Source organism: Alosa alosa, chromosome 1 (assembly GCF_017589495.1).
Source record: "Alosa alosa isolate M-15738 ecotype Scorff River chromosome 1, AALO_Geno_1.1, whole genome shotgun sequence".
Lineage (NCBI taxonomy): Eukaryota > Metazoa > Chordata > Actinopteri > Clupeiformes > Clupeidae > Alosa > Alosa alosa.
This window is the reverse complement of record NC_063189.1, coordinates 43595598-43612755: the sequence shown is the minus strand read 5'-3', so window position 1 is coordinate 43612755 and position 17158 is coordinate 43595598.

Genomic DNA, 17158 nt, shown 5'->3' with positions numbered 1-17158 from the left:
GCGGCGGGCTGATATTACCTAGGCTACTAGGTATCCCGATTGGAGTGCGCTTCTCTGTTTACATTTCGGCGCAGTACTACTAACCGGTGCAAGTATAATTCCGCCACTGCTAAGAAACTAGTCCCTCAAAAATTTAATGCGATCATTGAAATGCAAGGATAGAATAATGTTAGAAATAAAACTATTAACACAGACATTTACATCGATAGTCTGGCGTTATAATTTATTTGCCTCGGGTGTACTGTGGAGTGGGTAAGACTATTTTTAGTGGCAGGCTAACACATAACTGATGACTTGCTCTAGCCTAGCACCTGCGAACTCTGCAACTAGAAGGACTGGAGGAAACGTGTTGAAAACAGTTTCCACTGATAAATATCACACTTGCTAACATGGAAATGAGGTCCTATGTCCAAAATCCTGAACCACCCCTTTAAGTCGGCCCTGCATACCTGTAGCTATCAAAAGCAGAAGATGTTGGGACTGATGGCCACTGAAATCTGGGGGGTATTTTGATGGTTCGCTATTAAGTTTCATGTAGTTGAAAGAGTGTCGGGATTTTTACCCGCTGTTTATTGCGAGACAAGGCATCTGCTCTCATTCATTCATTGAACGTGCACTGTGCTGAAACCTTATTGCTTATGGCCAAATAGGTATACAGTAGCCTAAATTGAGTTATTTTTTTAATTGTGTTTAAATGTAGGCTACTGCCTCAGCCTCTAGCAAGCTCAGAAAGGAGTGGCAAGCGACTGGTAGCTTGAGAGCGACGTGTTGGAGACCCATGGGGTAGGAAAACGACTTTTCATTGGTAACAGTATTAAACCAACCAATAATATAAAATATTAAGAAGAGTTCTTTTATGAGTTAAATCGAAACAATGTAGACAATTATTATTGGCCTTTATTTGTCCGAATCTGTGGCCCGGCTATAAATATAATCTCGGCCATAATTTGAGGATTTAGGTATGCACGCGTGTTTCAGGCATAGTGCAAGCACTAATCTCTGACTGAAAGTGAGCAGAACTTGTGCATTTACATAAAAAATATATATATATATATATTACATTACATTACATTACATTACATTTGGCTGACACATTTTTAGCCAAAGTGACTAACAACATGGTAAACAGTTTAAGTTTTAAAGCAATTCTCAACAATTTTAGGACAATTTAAAAAACGGTAGAGTACAGTAAGAATAAGTGCATCAGTGAGTGCTGTTTTTAACAGTTACGTGTCAATTCAAGACGGCTGGTGAGTGCTAGGATCAGCAAGACTTGTTGTAAGTGGTGCCATGAGAGAAGATGTTCTCTAAAGAGCTGGGTCTTCAGGAGTTTTTTGAAAATAGAGAGGGATATCCCTGCCCTTGTAGGAACTGGCAGTGAGTTCCACCAACGAGGAACAACAGATGAGAAAAGTTTGGATTGGCCTGAGCGTACCGGTGGTAGAGCTAGACGTCGTTCGTCTGAGGAGCGCAGCTGTCTGGAGGTAGTGTATGTCTGTATGAGGGCATTTAAGTAGGTGGGAGCAGAACTGGAGACTACTTTGTAGGCAAGGGTTAGAGCCTTAAATTTGATGCGGGCCGCCATAGGTAGCCAGTGTAGCTGGATGAGCAGCGGGGTAACATGTGCCTTTTTGGGTTGGTTGTAGACCAGGCCGCCCTTGCTTCTGGATCATCTGAAGGGGTTTCACTGCGCAGGCTGGGAGACCTGTCAGGAGGGCGTTGCAGTAGTCGAGTCGTGAGATGACTATCGCCTGAACCAGGAGTTGGGTAGCATCTTGAGTCAAGTAAGTCCTGATTTTCCATATGTTGTAGAGTGCAAAACGGCATGACCGGGCGACTGAGGCAACATGATCTGAGAAGTTTAGTTCGTTGTCGAGAACAACTCCTAGATTTCTTGCTGGGAGGACCAGCAGTTCAGTCTTTGAGAGGTTCAGCTGGAGGTGGTGTGCCTTCATTCATCTAGCTATGTCTGAGAGGCAATCCGAGATCCGTGTTGAAACCAAGGGGTCATCAGGTGGAAAGGACAGATAGAGCTGTGTGTCGTCTGCATAGCAGTGGTATGAGAAGTCATGCGAATGGATAATCTGTCCCAAAGAGGTGGTGTAGATAGCAAAGAGAAGGGGGCCCAGCACTGAGCCCTGGGGGACCCCTGTGGTGAGATGGTGAGGTGCATATAGCTGACCAAGCCATGATATGTTAAACGAGCGTCCTGTGAGGTAGGATTCAAACCAGGAGAAAGTAGAACCGGAGATTCCCATGTTAGCGAGTATAGAGAGAAGGATGCGGTGATTAACCATGTCAAAGGCAGCCGATAAGTCAAGCAGAATGAGTACTGATGACCGAGCGGTTGCCCTGGCTTCTTTTAAGGCTTCTATTACAGACAGCAGAGCCGTTTCGGTAGAGTGGCCGCTTTTGAATCCAGACTGATTTGGATCCAGAAGGTTGTTCTGTGAAAGAAAGTCAGAGACCTGTTTGGAGACTGCTCGTTCAATGCCTTTGGATAGGAAAGGCAGGAGTGAGACAGGGCGGTATTTCTCAACTTAAGCAGGGTTAAGAGAAGCTTTCTTAAGTAAAGGTGTTACCCAGGCCATTTTGAATGCTGTTGGAAATGTGCCGGAGGTTAGCGAGGCATTGATCACATGTGTGATAGCTGGTGTGATGGTCGGGCTGATGGACTGAAGTAGGCTCGTAGGTATAGGGTCCAGCGAGCATGTGGTAGGACGGCTACATGTCAGAAGTCTAGATACTTCACTCTCGGAGAGAGGCGCGAATGCTGAAAAAGATGTTCCAACAGCCCCTAGAGGTTGTAGGAGTGCAATATCCGAGTCAGATGCGTTGTGTGGGCATGTAGAGAATTGACTGCTGATTGCTGCTACTTTGTTTGTAAAAAATGAGGCAAGGGTATCCGCAGTAAGGGTGGATGGAGGAGGAGGCAGCTGAGGGTTGAGTAGCGATTTGAAGGTTGAGAAAAGTTTTCGAGTGTCTGTAGCGCTGTTGATTTTGTCATTGTAGAAAGCTGTCTTAGCAGCAGTGATGCTGGCTGAGAAGGAGGTCAGGAGTGTCAGATAGATAGATAGATAGATAGATAGATATACTTTATTGATCCCTAGGGGAAATTCAAGGGCTACTGCTGGAAGGCTGCCACTCTTGTCGGCGCAGGAACCGGAAGAGTCTGGTCGTTTTTGAGGTCATCAGTTAGTTTGGATTTGTGCCATTTCCTCTCCGCGGCTCTGAGTTTGGTGCGCTGGGATCGGAGGGTATCATTTAGCCATGGATGAGAGTGTTTGGATCAAGCTGGCCTTGTGGTAAGAGGGCACAGCTCGTCTAGACACGAGCTCAGTGTGGAGCAGAGCGAATCTGTGGCCTCATTAACCTCCAGAGTGGAGAAGGTGTTGAGTGGAGGTAGACCGGAGGCAACCACAGAGGAAAAGTGCGTTGGAGACCGGTTCCGGATGTTGCGGCGGAACGTGACCATCGGCTGAGAAGCCGGAGGCTGTTTTGTCAGGCTGACGTTGAACTGGATGAAGAAGTGGTCAGAAAGATGGAGAGGCGTCACAATGAGGGTGTCTGTGCTGCAGTTCCGAGTTAGGATCAAGTCAAGCTCTTTGCCAGCTTTGTGAGTAGGTGGGCTTTTAACCAGTTTGAGGTCAAAGGAGTGGATCAGGGCCAAAAAGCCCGCTGAGCCTGGGGCATCTAAGTGGATGTTCATATCGCCGGTGAACGAAGAAGGACAGTCATGCTCAGGGATGGAGGACAGCAGAGTGTCAAGTTCGTCCATAAAGTCGCCTAGTTGGCCTGGAGGGCGGTAGATGACCAGCACGTAGAGTTTGGGGCGATCACCGTGATGGCATGGAATCTGAATGAGACATTTGTTTGAAGGCAGTAGTGGGGTGAATTTCCATTTGTTGGAGATCAGCAGGCCCGTCCCACCTCCTCGTCCAGATGGGCGAGGGGTGTGGGAGAGGGTAAAGTTAGTTGAGAGTGCAGCCGGGATGGCAGGGTTCTCCGGTTTGATCCAAGTCTCAGTGAGAGCAAGGAGTTCCAACGAAAGGTGGTTGGCATAGCCAGCTATGAAGTCTGTTTTTTTTACTGTGGATTGACAGTTCCACAAGCCCATGGAGAAGGAGGTTTCTGTAGGTGAGGGCCGTTTAAGTTGCTGGAGGTTAAGCAGATTTCTGCCCCTTTTGGCACGATGCCGTTTTCTGCAATGGCCGGTGATAACAGATATGGTGGAATGGCACATTTTTGCCTTTGTCGGTGCCTGTGCTCGGTGAACTTGCACAGGTAAACTTGCTCGTCTTGATCGCGTCCGTCTAAAACGAGGAAGGCTTGATGCGAGGGCTGACGCTTATGCTGACGCTTCAGCAACAGCCTCTATTGTTATGCTGACAGGAATTGCATGCAGCTGTCCGTAAGCTGGTGTTAATTACTGTCAACTGAAAGTCTGCTCGCTCACACCGACCGAAACTCGTAGTTTCAAGTAGCCTCCTCCCTCAGCTGTTCCCAAACGCCTCGATTCTAAAGAATTGGAGAGGATTGGCCAATAGTAGCCAATGTGCCTTCCTTTCTCTCTCCCAACGCACTGCAGTTGTTGTCGTATATATATATATTACTTTATATAGTGCTTTTATTTACATATCTAATCATTATGAAAAGTCTTCTTCTACCATTTAACTTCTACCATTGAGTGCCAAAAACGTACGTTTTTTTAAATTACGAAACTAGACACTCTAATACACCTTATATGTGATTTTGGGAACTCTGTGATTAATGGAAATGAAATATATGATGATCGAAAACTCATGAAAACGCACAATCTGGACATTTTATCATAACTCGGTTGCCGCTTTGGGTCGACTCAGTGACGCATGCACGTCAGGTCAAAACCAGTCACTAGGTGGCAGTCTCGCCAGGTCTCGCTGATCGCTTCCCATAAAGTTTACACAAGTAAGTAACAGGCAACACTTCATATTTCATGAAAGACGTTATATCTCCATTTCTAGAAAAAAACAGTGATTTTGATGAAAACTAGCCACTGTTTAGCTTGGGATTTCTCAGGAACAGAGGCGTGTAGAAATACACAGTTTGCACCCACCGGGAGCTTAAAGTCTCACCTTTTAAATGAGCCATTGTATGTGTTCATAGCTATAACACAGAATATGCTGTGGCTGAACAAAAATCATCAACAATGGTCTAGACCGGAGGCAACCACACCCCCAAACCCACCGAAAAAATGTCTGACTTGTCGCAAGCCAAGCTCCTGATCTCATTCCACAAGCCTAGAAACCTCTCTTGTGGCTGTAGACGGTATGTTTTATGTTAGTACGGTGTCTTGTGTAATTCCGCTGGATTTTCTTGTAAAAATGGATTTTTTTGCATATTTTGCTAGTGATAAGGAACAAGATTCTTTTGTCTTCAAATTTTCACGATCCATTTTCACACTTAGATGACATCATCATTTATATAATGCATAATTAAGACTGAGACTACCATCACCAGGCACGTGCAGAGAAGGGGGGCTACAGGCGCTCTAGCACCTGCCCTTTTGCCCCTTTGATGTCCAAGTGCCACAATTTTCTGTGTTAATTAAAAATGCCTTGCTGCCACCAATCCGTGACGTCATACATTCAGTAAACTCTCAGAAGGTGCACGCAGTGTTGCCAATTTAGCGACTTTGTCGCTAGATTTAGCGACTTTTGGCCGTCTCTGGCGACTGAAAAGTATATCTAGTGACTGAAAACAAATCGACTTTTTCGCGGTGTCTGGCGACTTTTGTTTTCTCTGCTATCTTCTTTCGGGTTTGCCCAGGCTGACTGCAGCAGCAGCTTAAAAGCGTGAGAAAAATCTTCTCAAAGATGCCAAACTCTGTTTCGTTGTTGAACGTCAGAAAATCTCCCCTCTCATGCCTGTTTCGTTAGTGACTTACATCGCGAATTTGCCCAAAGCGTTGCCCCATGATTATAAAAGGAATGACTGGCCTATATAGTATCAGCCCAATTTATTACAAGGAAGTAGATGTTCTATAGATCAAAGCTCAGACAACGCTCATTGGAAGGTGCAGCAACTTCGGCTGAAATTACAACAAGAGAGTCAACGAGACGAGAGCAATGACATGATGACAGGGAAACAGGGACACGCTTGCCAGCATCGTTCAACAATTGAACAAAGGAAGTAGGCTAGCCTACAACTTCATTCACAAGCAAAGCAGTGAATGCTAGAAAAACCTATAGCATTCGTTTAGGCTATGTAGGCCTAGCTTCAATGTTGTCAATGCAAGTTGATGCAGGACTGTCGGAAATTCTTTCGCTCCGTCCTAAATATATCCAAAATATAGCCATTGCCGTAAGGGTACATTGCGTGTAGGCTACCCTATGGTCACATTATAATCAGACTTCAAGCAGTGCAAAGCAGATGCAGCAGTGAATAGGTTGGAAATGACTGCTTTTCAGCCACCTGATGCTAGTGTAGTCTAGATGATAGGCTACAGAAAGTAAAGTGTAGCCTATCAATAAATATACAAGTATATTAAATCAAATATATTTCAACTAGGCTCTTAAAGCTGCCTATGAGTAGGAGAAAAGCAAACAGGAGTAAAAGGGAATTGAAGGGCCATTACCGTTTTTTTTTGTTTTTTTGGGGGGCGGGGGGTACGACGTGCTGACGTAATTAATATGCAAATTAGCACGCAGGCACAGTGCTGCAGGAGACGTTTGGGAGCACGGTAAGGTCACTTGGCAGTTAGCCTCTCTGAACATGCAATAGTATTCAGCTTAGAGATAGAGAATAAAATGTTTAAAGTTGTTTCATGTTTAATGAAGTAGGCTATCAAACCCGTTTTAACCATGTCATGGTCCATCCATTTCAATAACCTGGCAGCTTCAAAGGCTGAACGTTCATAACATATTCTGTTTAGGTTACTATGTTATAGTAGCTTAGGTTAGTAGACCTAGTTCATAAAACAGAGTAGGCAAACCTTTTCTAAATCGTCATAAGCCGACGACATAGGCTACTGTAGTTGTTTAACTAACCCAAACTCCACACGTCGTTCTCTGTTTACAGAAGACTACATTACGCGTCATTTCACTCAGTGGCCACACTCACAGCAGGTGAATCTGCAAGACACCAGCTTGCTAATGGTGGTAGTTCACTGTGATAAACATTAAAATTATAGCCTGACAAGCCAGACTAGGCAATAACATATTTGCTGCTGCTAGGGTGCGTCTAGATTTCTAGGCTATTAAAATTAGCTTTGAATTTAATCAATAAGATGTAGCCTTATAGCCTATGATCTCTGTGTAGACAATAGCCTAATGAAAACTGAAAAGACCTATCTGTCTGTGCCCTGGCTACAGTAGGCCTACAGTACATGCACTCCTATTGAATTTTTTTAGAACCAAAGAGAGAAATGAGAAAAATGTGTTACAACTCTGTCTGCTATTTACACCCATTCTTCTTGATACATAATAAATAAATATGAAAATGTATAAAATGTGGATACAGTGTGATTGAAGATTTATTTTGATATAATTTGCATGTAGCCTATGTATTCTCTATTGGGTTGCAATCAAAATTAAGTTTTAAATAAAGTTAACACGTTTTCTGAAAATTTTGTTCCATGTGCCCTTTTTTAAAATTTGAGCCCCTGCCCCTTCAAAGGTCTCTGCACGCCCCTGACTATCACTTGGAGATCAAATGTGAGAAAACACTGGTTAAGAGGGTGTTCTGCCTAATTTTTGGGTGCTGATTCTGAATATCATATTTACTTAGCTGATTTTTTAGTTTTAAACCTGCTAATTAGCATTCACGGCCTAGAACTGGCCTCCATGGGAAACATAGAACGGGTGAATTGTCAGTCACACCAGGTTCTGTTCCAGCCACACCCACTGCTCACTCTCCTGAAGCTCCCCTTACTCGTTCACACTCCCCAGTTTACTAATGACCTGCACCTGTTCCCAATCAGCCTCACTCCCTACTTAAACCTAGCCTGGCTAGCGCCACCACTTCTCAATGAGACGTGGTCTGGGAACCATACGTTAATTTTCTCGTATTTGAAAAAAAATGCCCAGATCCGTTTATTGGGTGCCACGGATGTCTATCAAATGCGTTTGTGCATAGCTCATCATCGTCTTGCTTTCCCACCTGTTCTGTGATTGGTTCCCTATCTCAGGCGAAAATTTGCTCCATGGTCTCCAGGCTGCCTTAGCAGCGTGAATCAAATTGCGCGCAAGGCAGCATGGGAACACCCAGGCTAACTTAAACCCCAGTCTCCCCTCAGTCTTTGTCTGGCCTCGTCTGAGACGACACCACAGTGCTATCCACCAGCCTGACTCACCCAAGGAGTACTCATCCTGGATTCCCTCAACTGTTCCAGCGTCCTCCCTGATCGGACCCCTCGAGTCACCCCCGAGTTAGTTAAGTCGATCTTCTGTGTTTTGGGACTTTTACTTAAGTTTACTGTTCTTCTGTGTTTTGGACTCTTTGGAGCTTCTGATTGTTACTGGCCTGGGTTTGATAACCCACTTTTGGTTTACCTGTGAAATAAAGACTATCTTGTTGGAACTCTACCTCCCTGTCCTGAGTCTGTGGGCCGTGACAGAAGGCCAGACCAGGCAATGGAGCCTAGATCCAATCAATCTGGCGACCACTTCCAGGAACTGGTTAACGAGCTTCGCCAGGCACTGACTACCGCGACAGCGGCAATTCCGGCGCCAGCACCTCCTCCGCCGTTGAACCCATCCAGTCCTGTGGTTAATCCTACAGCCTACTCTGGATCACCTGAGGCATGCAAAGGCTTCCTCCTGCAATGCTCCCTGACCCTGGAGATGCAACCCCACAGGTTCCCTACAGAGCGATCCCGCATTGCATACATCATTTCCCTACTCTCTGGATGTGCTCTACAATGGGCAGAAGGCGTCTGGAGTGTAGGTGGACCCATCACCGAATCAGTAGATGCCTTTGTGGCCCATTTCAAACAGGTGTTTGACCTTCCTGAGGGAGACTCTTCCATCCAAGCGGAGCTGCATGCCCTGAGGCAGGAACGAAGGTCCATTTCAGATTACACCCTCCACTTCCGTACCCTTGCCACTGCCAGCGGCTGGAATGAGGGGTTAGAACCCACTCTACGGCTCCAACTGTCATCCTATGACTATGCCATAGGCTTGGAAAGATTCATCCAGCTTGCCATTCGTGTTGCACATCGCAGAGAGAATTGCCTCCGCGAACTCCATTCCACCTCTTTATCAGTCCACGTTCCCTGTTCCGGGGAAGAGGCAGCAGGGGCCACAGCAGAACCAATGCAGGTGGACACCATGCGGCTCACTCCATCAGAGAGACGCAGACGTCTGACTCAGGGGTTGTGCCTATATTGTGGCAACTCAGGCCACCTCATCGCCCAATGCCCCACACGCCCGCCTCGACCAATGGTGAGTGCAGTCCGTACTCCCAGTGTCCATCTAAAGCCTTTAGTCACACCTGTCATCCTTGCTGATTCTAAGTCCTCCTACATGGCTTCTGCTCTCATTGACTCAGGCTCTGCAGGGAATTTCATCTCGGGCTCCCTCTGCCACCGCCTCCAACTCCCGCGGATTCGCTGCGTCCCTGCCTTCCACGTCCACTCCATAGTAGGTAAGCCCCTAGCCTGCAAGCGGGTCCAATATCAAACAAAGAACCTAGATATGCGGGTGGGAAGTCTTCATGTGGAATCCATCACATTCTTCTTACTCGAAGAGTCCACTGCAGAGGTAATCCTGGGGCGCCCATGGCTGATTCAACATTCACCTACAATCTCCTGGTCTACTGGGGAGATCCTTCAGTGGAGCAAGAACTGTCAAGTTTCCTGTTTCCCACAACTCCCACGTTCTCACAGCCAATGCCCAACTCTCCAGGTGAATGCCACATCCATTGAAAGTCCAGAGCAGAGTCGTCCGGTCACCATCCCACCAGCCTACACCTCTTTCAGGGATGTCTTCTGTCCACAACGAGCAGCCCAGCTACCTCCACATCAACCCTGGGACTGTGCAATAGACCTGCTACCTGGGCACCCTCTGCCTCGGGGGAAGGTCTACCCTTTGTCCTTGCCAGAACAGGAAGCAATGAAGGCGTATGTTGATGAAGCCCTCAAGCTAGGGTATATCCGGCCCTCCAAGTCTCCAGCTGCTTCTCCATTTTTCTTTGTGGCCAAGAAGGATGGAGGTCTTGGACCGTGTATCGATTACCGTGCCCTCAATAAAATCACTGTCAAATTCCGTTACCTCCCTGCCTCTTGTCCCTGCAGCTCTGGAACAGCTGCGTGGAGCTACGCTGTTTACCAAACTTGACCTCCGAAGTGCCTACAACTTGGTGTGCATTCGCCGTGGTGACGAGTGGAAGACAGCCTTAGTCACCCCTACTGGTCATTACGAGTATCTCGTGATGCCATATGGGTTGTCGAACTCACCATCCGTGTTCCAAGGGTTCATGAATGAAATATTCCAAGATTACCTTAATAAATTTGTTATAATCTACATTGATGACATCCTGATCTATTCCCCTAATCTCAAGGACCACATCCAGCACGTCTCCTTGGTCCTGTCTCGACTGCTCTTTCTCAAAGCAGAGAAGTAGAGAAGTGCACCTTTCACCAACCTACCGTCCAATTCCTAGGTTACAACATCTGTCCCAGGGAGTTATAGCATGGATTACAGGAAGGTCCAGGCTGTACTTTCCTGGGCAGCTCCACACTCCACATAAAGGAACTTCAGCGCTTTCTGGGCTTTGCCAATTTTTACCGCAGATTCATACAGAACTATAACCAGATCTCTGCTCCCCTAACAACTCTGCTCCGAGAAAAAGCTAAGACCCTTTCCTGGAGCTCAGAGGCTTCCCAGGCATTTTGGGAACTCAAGGAGGCCTTCACCTCAGCTCCTGTCCTCAGTCACCCTGACCCCAGCAAGGAGTTTGTTGTCGAGGTCGACGCTTCCACCACGGGCGTCCCAATACCATGGTAACCCTCCTCGTCTTCATCCGTGTGCTTGTCCCAGGAAGCTGAGCCATGGTAACCATCCAGAGTTGCTTGCTATCATCCCCTGGAGGAGGGCTTACTGGCTGGAGGAAGCTTAGCCAAGAATCTGCAGAGCGAAGCAAAACGACTCAACCCTCGCCAAGCCAGGTGGGCCCTTTTCTTTACACGTTTTACCTTTTATTATCAGTTACCAACCAGGCTCACGTAACTGTCGAGCTGATGCCCTGTCTCGCATATATTGCCCTGAGGACAACCCTGAACAGCCTGAGCCTATCCTACCAGCTGGCGTGGTGGTGAGTCCCATCCAGTGGACCTTAGATGAGCAGATCGCCGCAGCTATGGAGACTGAGCCTGTGCCACCTAACAAGCCAGACAATCGCACCTATGTGCCTCGTAGTCTCCAAACTCACCTCTTCACCATGGCACACTCCTCACCCGGCACCGGACACCCTGGGGTCATGGCCACCCTCTCACTACTTCAGGAGCGGTACTGGTGGCCGGGCATGGTGAGAGATGTCCGTAGGTACGTAGCTGGTTGTGTGGATTGCGCCATGGCCAAAACCCCTCGTCACCTGCCTGCAGGGAAGCTTTTGCCTCTGCCCATTCCGAAGAGACCATGGTCACATCTCGGAGTCGACTTTGCCACCGATCTTCCCCCATCTGAGGGCCACACCTGCATCCTTGTCATTGTGGACCGTTTTTCCAAGGCCTGCAAACTGATTCCCCTGAAGGGTCTCCCGACAGCCGCAGAGACTGCTGAAGCACTGTTCACGCAAGTCTTCAGAAACTTTGGAATCCCTGAAGATGAAGTGTCGGATAGGGGACCAAATTCATTTCACGATTCTGGCGGGCCTTCCTCCGGCTGATGGGGGTGACAGTGAGTCTTACTTCGGGATACCACCCCCAAACCAACGGTCAGACAGAGCGAAGGATCCAGGAAATTAGCCGCTTCCTGCGGACCTATTGCCATGGTCACCAGAACACTTGGAGCCGTTACCTACCCTGGGCCGAGTATGCACAGAACTCTCTACGCCAGCCCTCCACCGGCCTGACCCCTTTTCAGTGCATACTTGGTTACCAACCACCACTATTCCCCTGGTCAGGGGAACCCTCGGATGTCCCAGCAGTAGACACCTGGTTCCGTGAAAGTGAGAAGGTCTGGGGCGAAGCTCACAGCCACCTCCAGCGAGCCATTCACCGCCAGAGTCGCCATGCCGATGCCCGACGGTTCTCCACTCCGGGGTACAGGGTTGGACAGAAGGTCTGGCTCTCCACCCGGGACATTCGGATGAGACTTCCCAGCAAAAAGCTAAGCCCCAAATACATTGGTCCCTTCACTATCACTCACCAAATAAACCCAGTCACATACCGCCTCCAGCTCCCCCCTGACTACAAGATCCACCCCACCTTATATGTGTCACTTCTAAAGCCTTACCATTCACCTCACTCTCCTTCCTCCACAGAACCTGGTGCTGCAGTGGAACCCCTCTTGCCGCTACTCCTGGACGAGGGTCCCATCTATGCCATTAAGGACATCCTCAACTCCCGGCGCCGCAGAGGTCGACTGGAGTATCTGGTCGACTGGGAGGGCTACGGCTACGAAGATCGCTCCTGGGTCAACCGTGACAACATCCTGGACCCCTCCATGCTCACCGAGTTCCATCGCGCACATCCCAGTCGACCGGCCCCTCGTGGCCGAGGGCGACCTCGTCCTTGAGTGTGGCCCCTGGAGGGGGGGTAATGTCACAGTCACACCAGGTTCTGTTCCAGCCACACCCACTGCTCACTCTCCTGAAGCTCCCCTCACTCGTTCACACTCTCCAGTTTACTAATGACCTGCACCTGTTCCCAATCAGCCTCACTCCCTACTTAAACCCCAGTCTCCCCTCAGTCTTTGTCTGGCCTCGTCTGAGACGACACCACAGTGCTATCCACCAGCCTGACTCACCCAAGGAGTACTCATCCTGGATTCCCCTCAACTGTTCCAGCGTCCTCCTGATCGGACCCCTCGAGTCACCCCAGGAGTTAGTTAAGTCGATCTTCTGTGTTTTGGGACTTTTACTTAAGTTTACTGTTCTTCTGTGTTTTGGACTCTTTGGAGCTTCTGTTTGTTACTGGCCTGGGTTTGATAACCCACTTCTGGTTTACCTGTGAAATAAAGACTATCTTGTTGGAACTCTACCTCCCTGTCCTGAGTCTGTGGGCATGAATAGGGTAAAAAATGAATGAATAGGGTAAAAAATGACATGAATAGGGTAAAAAATGTAACTCTTTGATATTCTTATAAAACTTTACTAGTTGATTATTTATGTAGAGACAATATTTTTTGCATTACAAGTTTTCTGAAAATATATGTTTATGCATGTAATTTAACAATATCTCATTAATTATGCACTAATTTGCATACATTTCAATTACAGACATCTGAATATTGGATGGTTAACATTGAATGTAGTCACGTTCAGGTTTGCCTTCAGAGCTTTTTATGGATTCAGAGCCTTAAAAGAATGGCTTGTTCAAGCGCCAGTCCTAGGTTATGCCGATTTCAGTCTTCCCTTTATCTTAGAGACGGATGCAAGCCATGCAGGATTGGGGACAGTTCTGTCACAGGAGAAGGAGAAGGATGGGTTACAGTGACCAATAGCCTTTGCTAGCCGGGGCTTGTGACCAAGTGAGAGGAACATGTAAAATTATAGTGCCATGAAACTCAAACTCCTTGCAGTCAATTGGGCAATCACAGGAAAAAATGGCAAGTATCTCCTGGGCAACACGTTCACCGTGTACACTGACAACAATCCCCTCCAATAACTGCAGTCAGCGAAACTGGGCGCTCTGGAATATTGCTGGGTTTCTCAGCTTGCCCTCTTTACTACAACTAATCACAATGCCGATACCCTTTCTAGGCTTTCCACAAGCCCCACTAACACTTTGATCTGTGTCACACGGCCTGGACGTCCCCCTGCCGCTTGCCATAGCCAACATGCAAGCCTCGAGTACACCTATCCAAGAATCGTGGATGACAGAATCTTGTATGGTGGACACCATCCCTGGTCGAACCAAAAGGGACCTGAAAGTCCTGCAAGGGACTGATCCCTGTATTTCCAGATACCTGTGGTTTTGGTGACAGGGATGACCACATACCCATTAAGACAAGTGGAGTGAACCAAGGGAAGTCCACAGTTGATAAAGCAGTGGTCCCAGATACAGGAAGTGGATGGGACCTTGTACTGGGTGATCCAGGCTCCTCCTTCCAGGGATCCAGTGCTGCAGCTTTTACTGCCAAAGGTGTTACAAGTCGAAGTGCTCACTAGGACCACAGATTTGATATGACAGAGGTGCTACTGGCCCCAGATGTGGCATGAGGTGAAAAAGTGGTGTTCTGAGTGTGAGCACTGTATGGTTGCTAAAGCAAGACAACCCAAGCCAGAACCTTCTTGGGAAATATGTTAGCCACTAAGCCTTTGTAGATGATCTCCATTGACATTTTCACTCTCTTGTATGGGGCTAGCACAGGATGTCACAAATGTTTTCTCAAAGTTTACCCAGGCCTTTCCCACCCCTGATCAGAGAGCTTCCACCGTAGCTAAGATTCTAACTGAGAGATGGTTCTATGTGTATGGCGTGCCAAGGATAATCCACTCTGATCAGGGGCGCAGCTTTGAGGGGGAGCTGTTGAAGCACCTGTGACACCTACATCATAACAGAGACTAGAACCACCACTTATCATCCAGAGGGGAATGGTCAATGTGAACGTTTCAACAGGACACTTCATGGCTTGCTCAGGACCTTACCCCCTGAAAAGAAGCGTAAATGGACTTTCCTTTAATGCAGTGTTACTTCAGTCACATGCGGCTCATCAAGCTATAATTGGTGGCTCGCATGCAGCTTTGGCGAGATTTCACCAAATTTGGTTTTGGCCTAAACTGTTCGCCAAAGACCATCATCTCTGGCCCCAGCTTGATAAAAACTCTGATTTAGCCTAGTCTACTGTATGACATCAACGAGGTGATCTTTAGTTTCGTTCTGCTTACAGTATCTCACTGCCACTTGCAACCCCTTTGAATGCAATCCGCTGCCCTGTTTACCGGCAATGCCACAGCGGACTTAAACTGCCACCTCGTGGCGATAAGTTGTAATACATTTCACGCAGCTGCGTGAATCACGGAAAGCACGAATGAAGTGGCCATTTCTAAATGGGACCTATGTGGTAACACAGCCAATATATTTTTCCAAATGTGCTTCATAAACATACAATACTGCACTACAAAAACGCAAACATCTGAATTATACTTCTCCCTTCACCTAAGTAATGAAGGTGAAAGGAAGTTATTAAGCCTTGGCTGTATATATTTAGCTGTATTGGCTGTGTTATTTCTTTTTTTGTGGGATGTCCAATTTATGTGTAGAAATGCACATTTGCAAAGGTGACTTAGTACAGTATGTTGTCGTAAAAGTGGCTCTCCTTTTGATTTTGCACTGCCAATGTGGCTCTTGTGAAAAAAATAGTGAGGATCAATGCTTTAATGTATGAATTTTGATAACATATATCCAGTATGCACAACTAAAGAGTGACAGTCTTGTCTTGGTACTTCACTGGTGTTGGGGAGGCGACTGTGTGGCACTATAGAACACTTTTAATACAACAGAAAAACAGTGGCTCTTTTATGTGTAGGCTCCATGTAGGGTGACCACCGCCATGACACTGAAAATGAGGACACTTGTGCCCAAATGTTGGACAAAGCTCCAAGAGTGAGGACACATACGGAATCGGAATAAAATATGGAGAATAACATTAGAAAATAAACCATTTCTATTAAAGTCACCTATTTTATTATAGCAACATTTGTTGTTGTTTTTTTTTTCACATTAGTCAGCTATTTCCAACATTCCCATACTTATTATAATAACATAGTAGCCTAACATTATTTTTTTTTTGTGTGTGTGTTTTTTTCCCCCACATTAGTCAACAAACCCACCTTTTTAACCCAATAACTTTTTAGTCACTTAATAACTTAGTGAGCTCTGCAGCTGTGGTTGTTGCTGGAGCAAAAAACGATGCCACAGAGGATTTCCCGGCAGATCTGGCTTTCTCTTTGTGCCTGCCTGTGAGAGTGTGCCTCTCTATGGCACTCTTACCCCTGGAGCTGACATCAATATCTGTTTTACAGTTTACTAAATGCATGGGAGCCTATGCATCTTGTCCTGCTTTTGGTACTGTAGCAAAGTGTTGTTCAGAATACCACGCAGAGTTGAAAGACGTCTTTTGTTTCACCATATGCAACTTAAAGGAGAATTCCTGTGCTTTCTGAGTGCAGGGGACAAGCCAAGATGAGCTATGAGACATACGTTCACTCTCGGTATCATGTTTCAACACACTTTAGGTCAATATCACACCGGAATTCTCCTTTAAGGCTCAGCAACGGGGGTGTTCATTCATTCAATCACGAGGGGAGTTGTCGCATTGACTGCTTCACGAAAAGGAAATCAGTGGAGTTTTGTGATGTCCTGTGCTACAGTGGTGGCGGAGGGTCAGAAATTATGACACGTAACAGAGATGAGTAGTTTACAGAGGCCTTGAAATGAGGCGTAACCTATGTGCTCATGAAATGCGGGCAGATGGCCACTCATGAGAAAAATCCGGACAAATGTCCAAAAAGGAGGACACACTCTCTCTGTCCGGACAGAGAGCTCAAAAACCAGACTGTCCGGACGAAATCCGGACGGATGGCCACCCTAGCTCCATGGTATGTTTATAAATGTGAATACTTTTGCCAACATGCTTACAATGATGGTCAATCAGAATGACGGTTATAAACTTATTCACAATTCTGTGTCTTACATGCCCAACACCTCATACGTTATGTATGAGCTCTCAGAAGACATCAGTGCTGCATTTAAACACTGGGACACTGTATGACCTAATGGATATTTTATGTCCTGCAGTTCTGCTTGAAAACATAAACTAAATGAAGTTTGTGGGGGGAAAAATGTGTCCATTCCATTGTACATGACCTGATACTCTGAGAGGAATAATTCAGCCTTTTGTTAAAAGGCATGCATTACGCTGTTGTCAGATTCTTATAAATTACTGTGAAGAATCTTTCAGGAAATCCTTTTCGAGCATATTGTGAAGTGGGACGTTGAGTGGTGAAGTCAACA